The following is a 7500-nucleotide window of genomic DNA, read 5'->3' as shown; positions in this document are numbered from 1 at the left end:
GGGTAAGAGAGATAGTGTGGAGGTGGGTAAGAGAGATAGTGTGGAGGTGGGTAAGAGAGATAGTGTGGAGGTGGGTAAGAGAGATAGTGTGGAGGTGGGTAAGAGAGATAGTGTGGAGGTGGGTAAGAGAGATAGTGTGGAGGTGGGTAAGAGAGATAGTGTGGAGGTGGGTAAGAGAGATAAAATGTTGAATTATTACAACAGGAATACAGTAATGTATTAAATTCATAAAATAAACTCTGTTAATATTAAATATTAGTGTAATGTTTCACCCTCTGTAGCACTGGATGCTGTATGAGGGAGGTGGTGTGATGGAAGATAGATGGAGGTGGTGTGATGGAAGATAGATGGAGGTGGTGTGATGGAAGATAGATGGAGGTGGTGTGATGGAAAGATCACTGAGGTAGAGGGAGCTGGGTTTGTGGAATACAGGGATACCTTCTTGGATCACTGAGGTAGAGGGTCATGGTTTATAAGATACAGGGATACCTTCTTGGATCACTGAGGTAGAGGGTCATGGTTTATAAGATACAGGGATACCTTCTTGGATCACTGAGGTAGAGGGTCATGGTTTATAAGATACAGGGATACCTTCTTGGATCACTGAGGTAGAGGGGGCTAGGCACGTTAGAGGCAGGGATACCTTCTGGGATCACTGAGGTAGAGGGAGCTGGGTTTGTGGAATACAGGGATACCTTTCTTGGATCACTGAGGTAGAAGGAGCTGGGCTTATGGGATACAGGGATACCTTTCTTGGATCACTGAGGTAGAAGGAGCTGGGCTTATGGGATACAGGGATACCTCTCTTGGATCACTGAGGTAGAAGGAGCTGGGCTTATGGGATACAGGGATACCTTTCTTGGATCACTGAGGTAGAAGGAGCTGGGCTTATGGGATACAGGGATACCTTTCTTGAATCGCTGAGGTAGAAGGAGCTGGGCTTATGGGATACAGGGATACCTCTCTTGGATCACTGAGGTAGAAGGAGCTGGGCTTATGGGATACAGGGATACCTTTCTTGGAGAGCCGCGACCTAGACAGATTTTAAAATTATTTTTTCTCTTCCACTTATTGCTTAATCTCGTAAAATTACTTATTAACTGATATCAGATATGGCTTATAACATCTGATACTATCATTATTGTCAAAACTAAATAGTGTTGACGAAAGAAACACAGATTACAGAACCATCTTCAACTGAAGCAACGTTTCGCTCTATACTGAGCTTCATGAAGCTATACGCAGAGCGTAACTTTGTCAAAATGAGTGTTCCGAAATATGTATTTGTTAGTGCTGAACGGCATCTCTCCTGTTACAACAGTGTCTGTGATGTTTGCTGACAGACACTTCCACTTGCGTTAACATACTCTGAATACTGAAGTCAGTTTCCGAACAGACACTTCTTCTGACAATCACTTCCTGTATGTCTGTGGCGTGTGTCTTCCTAACAGACGCAGCTTGTGATGCAACAAATCACATGTGGCTGTTGTCATTCCCCGGAGTTGCAACTGTAATTTGCAAGGGCTGTGCTAACGAAATTGACATGTCCAGTTTTTCCCCCGTGATAACTGCATTGTCAGAGTTGAGACTGTCAGCGCTGCAACACTGTCAAACGAAGGGTATATCAGCACTGAAGGGAATCTGTGTATATATATATATATATATATATATATATATATATATATATATATATATATATATATATATATGTCGTGCCGAATAGGCAGAACTTGCGATCTTGGCTTAAATAGCAACGCTCATCTTGCCATATAGGACAAGTGAAAATTTGTGTATGCAATAATTTCGCCAAAATCATTCTGAACCTAAAACAAAAAATATATTTCACTGTGTTTGTTTAGTATTAAATTATTGTAAACAAATCTAAAATATATTTAATTGGGTTAGGCTAAAATAAATTGTTCTTGTTATAATAAGGTTAAGTAAGTTTTCTAAGATTCTTTTGGTGCAAAATTAAAAATTTTTACATTAACATTGATGAAAAAAAATATATCTTTAAACTTATAAGAGAAAATTTTAGAAAGGACTTAATTTTAAATGAGTTCTTGCTAATTGACCAGTTTTACATATTCGGCACGACACATATATATATATATATATATGCAATAAGATCGCAGTATCAGATAGTGAGGTGCTGGCCGACCCCTTATATAGCTTCCTTGGATGCTTCACTTTCATAGTTCCTTGATAATGTGAGTAGTCACGAAAGCGCTTGGAATTTCTCTATTCTTTCAGAGTGGTTGTTTTGCATATATATATATATATATATATATATATATATATATATATATATATATATATATATATATATATATATATATATATATATATATATATATATATATATATATATATATATATATATGTGTATGTGTGTGTGTATGTGTACGTGTGTGTGTGTGTGTACTCACCTAATTGTGGTTGCAGGGGTCGAGACTCAGCTCCTGGCCCCGCCTCTTCACTGATCGCTACTAGGTCCTCTCTCTCTCTGCTTCCTGAGCTGTATCATACCTCTTCTTAAAACTATGTATGGTTCCTGCCTCCACTACTTCACTTGCTAGGCTATTCCACTTCCTGACAACTCTATGACTGAAGAAATACTTCCTAACGTCCCTGTGACTCGTCTGAGTCTTCAGCTTCCAGTTGTGACCCCTTGTCCCTGTGTCCCCTCTCTGGAACATTCTATCTCTGTCCACCTTGTCTATTCCCCGCAGTATCTTGTATGTCGTTATCATGTCTCCCCTGACCCTTCTGTCCTCCAGTGTCCTCAGTCCGATTTCCCTTAACCTTTCCTCGTACGACATTCCCTTGAGCTCTGGGACTAGCCTTGTTGCAAACCTTTGTACTTTCTCTAACTTCTTGACGTGCTTGACCAGGTGTGGGTTCCAGACTGGTGCTGCATACTCCAGTATGAGCCTAACATACACAGTGTACAGTGTCTTGAACGATTCCTTATTAAGTTATCGGAACGCTATTCTCAGGTTTGCCAGGCGCCCGTATGCTGCAGCAGTTATTTGGTTGATGTGTGCCTCCGGTGATGTGCTCGGTGTTATGGTCACCCCAAGGTCTTTCTCCCTGAGTGAGGTCTGTAGTCTTTGTCCACCTAGCCTATACTCTGCCTGCGGTCTTCTTTGCCCCTCCCCAATCTTTATGACTTTGCATTTGGCTGGATTGAATTCGAGAAGCCAGTTGCTGGACCACATGTCCAGCCTGTCCAGATCTCTTTGCAGTCCTGCCTCATCCTCGTCCGATTTAATTCTTCTCATCAACTTCACATCATCTGCGAACAGGGACACTTCAGAGTCTATTCCTTCCATCATGTCGTTCACATATATCAAAAATAGCACTGGTCCTAGAACTGACCCCTATGTGACCCCGCTCGTAACAGGCGCCCACTCTGATACCTCTTCACGGACCATGGCTCGTTACTGCCTCCCTGTCAGGTATTCCCTGATCCATTGCAGTGCCCTCCCTTTTACATGCGCCTGATCCTCCAGCTTCTGCACTAATCTCTTGTGGGGAACTGTGTCAAAGGCCTTCCTGCAGTCTAGGAAAACGCAATCTACCCACCCCTCTCTCTCGTGTCTTACTTCTGTTACCTTGTCATAAAACTCCAGGAGGGTTGTGATACAAGATTTGCCTTCCATGAACCCATGCTGGTTTTCATTTATAATCTTGTTCCTCTCCAGGTGTTCGACCACTCTCCTCCTGATAATCTTCTCCATGACTTTGCACACAATAAATGTCAGAGACACAGGTCTGTAGTTTAGTGCCTCGTTTCTGTTTCCTTTCTTAAATATGGGGACTACATTAGCTGTCTTCCATTTCTCAGGTAGTTCCCCAGTTTCAAGGGATGTGTTGAAGATTGTGGTTAGAGGCACGCACAGTATCTCTGCTCCTTCTCTAAGGACCCATGGGGAGATGTTGTCCGGTCCCATCGCCTTTGAGGTGTCAAGGTCACTTAGGAGCTTATTTACCTCCTCCTCAGTTGTTCGTATGTCATCCAACACTTGTTGGTATATTCCCTCTTGATGTTCCCTTCTGTGCTGTCTTCCCACAGCCCTTCCTGTCTCTACTGTAAACACTTCCTTAAATCTCCTGTTCAGCTCCTCACATACCTCCTGATCATTTCTTGTGAGTTCTCCACCTTCTGTCCTTAATCTGATCACCTGGTCTTTGACTGTTGTCTTCCTCCTGATGTGGCTATACAACAGTTTCGGGTCAGTCTTGATTCTCGATGCTATGTCATTTTCATACTGTCGCTGGGCCTCCCTCCTTACCTGTGCATACTCATTCCTGGCTCTGCGACTGATCTCCCTATTTTCGTGTGTTCTCTGCCTTCTGTACTTTTTCCATTCTCTATTGCACTTTGTTTTTGCCTCCTTACACCGTCGGGTAAACCAGGGGCTCGTTCTGGTTTTCCCGTTGTTACTGTTGCCCTTGGGAATAAACCTTTCCACTGCCTCCTTGCATTTTGTTGTTACATATTCCATCATTTCATTTACTGGCTTTCCTGCCAGTTCTCTGTCCCACTGGACCTCCCGCAGGAAGTTCTTTAACCCTATGTAGTCCCCTCTTTTATAGTCAGGCTTTTCCCATTCAACTCCTGTTATTCTCTCCACTTGCAGCTCTACTATGTATTCAAAGCACAGAACCACGTGGGCGCTAGCTCCTAGGTGACTCTCCTGCTTGATGTCCTCAATGTCTGAGCTGCCCAGGGTGAACACAAGGTCCAATCTTGCTGGTTCATTCTCCCCTCTCACTCTGGTAGTGTCCTTAACATGTTGGTGCATGAGATTTTCCAGCACCACGTCCAACATCCTGGCTCTCCATGTTTCGGGACCCCCATGTGGCTCCAGGTTTTCCCAGTCAATCTCCCTGTGGTTGAAATCCCCCATAACCAGCAACTTTGCTCTGCTGGAGTGAGCTCTTCTTGCCACCTCAGCAAGTGTGTCCACCATTGCTCTGTTGCTCTCTTCATATTCCTCTCTTGGCCTCCTGCAGTTCTGTGGTGGATTATACATCACTGTAATGACCACTTTGTGTTCCCCAGACTGAAGTGTACCTGCTATGTAGTCTTTCTCCCGTCTCATCTATGCCTTCCATTTTCTCGAATTTCCATCTGTTTTTTTACGAGCAGAGCAACCCCACCTCCCCCCCCTGCCCCTTCTATCTTTCCTCATGATCTGGTATCCTGGTGGGAAGTTTGCATCTGTTATTGTCTCCGTGAGTTTTGTTTCTGTAACTGCTATGATGTCTGGGGACTTCTCATTGATTCTTTCTTGCCATTCCTCATGTTTATTCGTTAATCCATCTGCATTTGTGTACCAAACCTTCAACTTCTGTTCTAATTCTGTAACTGTGGTGCGGGGGGTGGAAACAGAGGGATCGGTGTGTGATGGTTGGTTTGGATTGTTCAGTTGCCTTGGGGGTGTCGTGGCTGGAGTCCTTCTGCAGGTGTTTCTGGGGGGTGTGCTTGTCCTTCCATTTGATCCTGGGTTATTCTGCTCTCCTTTTTCATGTCCTCCCATTTCTCCTTTCGTTTTTGAACTCTCTCTTTCATCGTCTTCCTCTCGTCCTGTGTTCTGTCTCGATCGAGGTACACACTCCGAAACTCCTGCCTGCCTCTCAGCCGTGCTTTCTCCTGCAGGATCATGGTTCGGGTTGATTCTGCCTTGAAAATTACTTTGAGAGGCCGATTCCTTTTCTTTGTGAACCACCCAATTCTCCGAATATTTGCCACCTGGGTCATGTCCCCCTCGCCTATCACCTTCATGATATCTTCAATCGCTTTTTTCTCCTCCTGCTTTCTTTCATCATAAGTTTCCCCTTTAGCTTCGTCTAGCCCATAGACAAACACGGATCTCTCCCTTTCCACCTCCCACTGTGACTCCCATTGCATCCTCTGATGTGTGTGTGTGTGTGTGTGTGTGTGTGTGTGTGTGTGTGTGACTGAATATGCACTTTATATTAATGCCTGGTAAGTCTTATTAAGTCGTAATAAGTCTTAGTAAGTCCTGGTAAATCTTTTATTCATTTTGGCTTCTCGATATAAATGTTATCACTGAACATTTACCTGAGTCTTCAGATGAGTGAATCAGGAGTCAAAGTGAACATTTGCCCTCCTCCTCTTCTTCCTCCTCCTCCTCGCCCTCCTTCTCCCCTCCTCCTCCTCCTCTTCCTTCTCTTCTTCCTTCGCAGTAATACCTCTCTTCTCAACCATTACAAGGATCAAGATCTCTCAGAGAGAGAGAGAGATTTCTTGAGAGTTTTCTTTCTTGGATAAAATTGAAAGGATCGGTTTTCTCCCTTTTTCTCGTATTTCTTTTTCATCCTCCTAATTTTGCACCTAACATATATATATATATATATATATATATATATATATATATATATATATATATATATATATATATATATATATATATATATATATATATATATATATATATATATATATATATATATATATAAAACAACATAGTAATAAATCATGTTTCATACTTTTGCAGGATTATATCATCCTGACTACACTAAGCTCTTTTTGACTTCACGAAAATCTGTTTGACTTCAAGAAGTTCTTGACTTCTTGAAGAGAAGTTGGTTCTCATAAAGGAGGAGGACTTGGTGGATGATAACTGACCACTGCTGAAGGAACTGCCATCACCAGTAGTAGTAGTAGTAGTAGTAGTAGTAGTAGTAGCAGTAGTAATAGTAGTAGTAGTAGTAGTATTAGTATTAGTAGTAGTAGTAGTAGTAGTAGTAGCAGTAGCAGTAGTAATAGTAGTAGTAGTAGTAGTAGCAATAGTAATAGTAGTAGTAGTAGTAGTGTAGTAGTAGTAGTAGTAGTAGTAGTAGTAGTAGTAGTAGTAGTAGTAGTAGTAGTAGTAGTAGTAGTAGTAATAGTAGTAGTAGTACTAGTAGTAGTAGTAGTGTAGTAGTAATAGTGGCAGAAGACGGAAAAGTGGTTGGTATATTAATAGTAGTATTAGTTGTGGTCGTCGTAGTTATGGTAGTATTGGTGATAGTAAAATTGGTATTATTAGTAGCAGAAGTAATAGTGGAAGGTTTATTAACAGTAGTGGTTATGGAACTGTTAAAGGACGACTTACGTTATTACTAGTAGTATTATGTATATTAATATTGTCGTTGGTATTATTGTTGTTGTTGGTGCTCGTACTGCTATATTTCCTACTACTGTTGTTATTTAGCTGCTGCTGCTGTCTGCTGCTGTCTGCTGCTGTCTGCTGCTGTCTCCTGCTGTCTCCTGCTGTCTGCTGCTGCTCTGTCTGCTATTGCTCTGTCTGCTGTTGCTCTGTCTGCTGTTACTCTGTCTGTTGTTGCTCTGTCTGCTGTTGCTCTGTCTGTTGTGGCTCTGTCTGCTGTTGCTCTGTCTGTTGTTGCTCTGTCTGCTGTTGCTCTGTCTGTTGTGGCTCTGTCTGCTGTTGCTCTGTCTACTGTTGCTCTGTCTGCTGTTGCTCT

Source organism: Cherax quadricarinatus, chromosome 86, assembly GCF_038502225.1.
Source record: "Cherax quadricarinatus isolate ZL_2023a chromosome 86, ASM3850222v1, whole genome shotgun sequence".
NCBI classification, from domain to species: Eukaryota; Metazoa; Arthropoda; class Malacostraca; order Decapoda; family Parastacidae; genus Cherax; species Cherax quadricarinatus.
Note: the sequence above shows the minus strand (reverse complement) of the source record.